The sequence below is a fragment of the Diadema antillarum genome, unplaced genomic scaffold (assembly GCF_040938485.1).
Source record: "Diadema antillarum isolate AM-2024a unplaced genomic scaffold, OU_Dant_1.0 seq00000015_RagTag, whole genome shotgun sequence".
Lineage (NCBI taxonomy): Eukaryota > Metazoa > Echinodermata > Echinoidea > Diadematoida > Diadematidae > Diadema > Diadema antillarum.
Genome location: NW_027271135.1, coordinates 1,586,409 through 1,589,666, shown reverse-complemented (window position 1 = coordinate 1,589,666; position 3,258 = coordinate 1,586,409).

The following is a 3,258-nucleotide window of genomic DNA, read 5'->3' as shown; positions in this document are numbered from 1 at the left end:
CAATTTCAGAAGAAAAAACAAATAACATTCTTCACAGGCAATCAACTACAACACTATGTGAGACAAAATGAAAATAGCTACAGCATACCTATTTGAACTGCAAATTGTCATCAAAGTCTGCTGATCTCTGAAGAGCACAGTAATTCAAGTGCAATTGGTTTGAGCTTTTACACCTTTGGGTTGGCAAAGGCAAATAATGATAACTGATACGCATTGATTAGAAATGTGATATTTTTCACGTAAAAACATAAAGTGCTTGCATTTTCCTCTTTTTCTGGTTACAATCTTTTACTACATTGAGTAGCATTCAACATTGCTATAAATGAAATAATTACAGTAAGGCCATTAAAAACTTGCCCCAAGTATGCTCGGGCAGGTGTCTAGGGAAGAGCTTGTAATATCAACATCAGCCTGTCATCACCAGGTTAATATCTACATAAGATATTTGACAGTAAAGTTAGATAAGATCCACATTACAATAAATGTACAAGTATTACATTCCAGATATCAAAACAGTGATTTCTGTCAAATGACATGATATAGTCCAATCATCTGTTCCACTGACAGTAATAAACAACCCATTCCATTCACCTACATACTACTATGCAAACCAGAGAAATGTTTGTTAATACCTGGTACCCGGTACACTGTATGATCCACAAGTACCGGTAATCACTTATTATGAATCAAACTTACCATTATAGGCAGAAGGAAAAACATCCTCATCACCACCACTCTCTGCAATTGTACGTAGAGGCTAGTCTGCTGCTACAGTCTGACAGTCTCAGCTGCTACAGTTGTAAGTTAGGGTCATGCTGCTACAAATGTACAGTTTTACAGTACCGGGTACCATGCATAGAGGCTCTGTTGCTACAGTACCGTAGTACGTAGAGGCTGTGCCTCTACAATTGTATGCAGAAGTTCAGCTGCTACGGTCGCACTTTACAGGCTCTGCTAATGCTGCTGTTGCGTCGAGAGGTGCTGCTGATGTTCCTGGGATGTTAGCTGCTACAGTTGTTATGGTAGCGGTGCTGCCTTTGTTTGTGGGGACTCGGCTCCTGCTTGTAGTGGTGCTGCTCCTAGAATTATCCCCTAGATATAAATCAGGAAAATTATGTCTGTGTTATAAATCAGTGCACAAATAGGAAAATTTATATAAAATACAAATCCTTTTCTGGATATATAGGCTTATAAATACATGTACATGAGTGTTAAACAAACTGTGAGTACCGGTACCGGTACCAGTAATCAACTTTGTTTAATTTTTCTGAAAGTTCACTGACATTTGTGTACCTGGTAAAAGTTACCGGTAATCAAAATAAGTACCGGTAAATATAACCTAACGAACGTTAGCTCTAGAGCCTATAAAGTTACTGTTTATGCAAGATTTATATTAGACAGTAAAGGCCAGAGTAGCTTTCCTCAGCTTAAGGAAGCTATGTAACTCTAACGTTAACACTTAACACAATTGAACACTAAACAGTCTCTTCATGCAATCTCATTCTTACTTAAAATATCTTCTTTCTTTTTTTAATGTGACAACATGAATCTTTATTGAATACAATAATGAATTACATCTACAGAGGGCCTTCTTACAGTTCTATTTGTTACCTGGGTATTGGCAATTGCTACACGATATTTTTCTAGTTAAGAAATTCTACGATACTTTAGGTTTTTTTAAATGCATCAAGGTTGTATGGGAGGCTTGCTTTATCTCTGACCACGAATAAGGATCCCCTTCGACAAATTGTGACTCTGCACCTCAAAACAAACAAAAAGTCGCCAGACATGAATTTTTAGTTAAGACCATATTCTGAAAGAGCAGACTTTAAGCTTTAAAATGATGTATAACTCAAATCAAATGGACTCTCCTAACCTATCTAAATATTGGAAAGAAAGCACAAACTCAGGAAAAGCGTTAACTGAGAAAAGAGGCTCTGAAGTACAGTGTCTATTCAAGCGCTTAATCTTTACCAAAGCGTGCTGGCTGTGCGATGAATGGGACAAAAAACAGGAAGTAAACCACCAGAGTAACAACAATGAAGGGATTATCAGATTAAGCTGAAATTAAGTATGCCTCATTAACACATTCTGTCCATAATTATTGTCAATTTTCAATGCAGTAGCACTATCCTTTCAAAAGTTATTAGAGTTGAAAGTGAAGAGTGTGGACAAGGTTTGTCAGAAATGAAAAAGGGATTCTAAAGACACACCTAATCACACTGTTCTACCAAAAATGTTCGAGATAAACTACTCAAAAAACACACTTTCCTGCCCGTTTTATGATACCAAATTTTAGCATAATGTAAAAGATGACCCGCTCTTTCAGAAAATATGAAAAAGTCAAGTTCGGCTAGGTTGACCCATTTCACTTATTTTCAGTCCTCACGCAAAATCAGTGTGTGCGACTTTATGTTCGTTTTGAGGTGCACGGTCACAATTTCTACTAATTTAGAGTGGCTAGGATCTAAAAAAGCACTAACTATACACAGCCCAGTCGCTGTACATGGTACGTCATAGCGTAGTAACATCGTCTGTCTGGTCGGGCTAAAAAAGCACATGACATACGGTAATACGGTACCGTACTACACATGAACACAAGCAAGTTACTGCGACCAGCCCCATATCATACGTATACGCATAGCGTATGGGGCTGCGGACTGTAGCATTCAAAATCATGACTGGGTAGTATCGCGGACAAGTAAAAGTTAGATAGAAATGCATTTTATGATTTACACAAAAACATCATTTCAAATTTAAGTTGATTTAGATCTAGAGTCTAGACCTAAAATAAATGTCTTGATTATCATCACATTAAATTTCAAAACAACGTCAATGACATGTTACCAAAATCATGCACCGTTGCGGCGTCGGTCTAGATCTAGCCCAACCAGACGCTGTTAGTACGCTGTGCGAAAACGAATCTACGTACAGCGACTGGCCTGTGTATATTATTAGCCTAGCTAGATCCTATTACTCTAACTTGTTAAAGTAAATGATCATGATGTGTCTAAGACTCTTCAGTCTGTCCGAATTTTTATAACTTCAATCTCATGAATTGGACTTGGACTCTGGAGTTGTTAGACGTACACACATTCTTAATTTTTTAAACTTAAAGTTAATGTTTTTTATGTTACTGACACTCTCGTTCTGATTGTCTTACCTTTGAATTGTAACGACTTTGAAAGTTCGAAGGCAGCTTGACTTGGAAGTTGGAGTTGAGGGTTAACTTCGTAAAAAGTTCAACAATTCTACAAT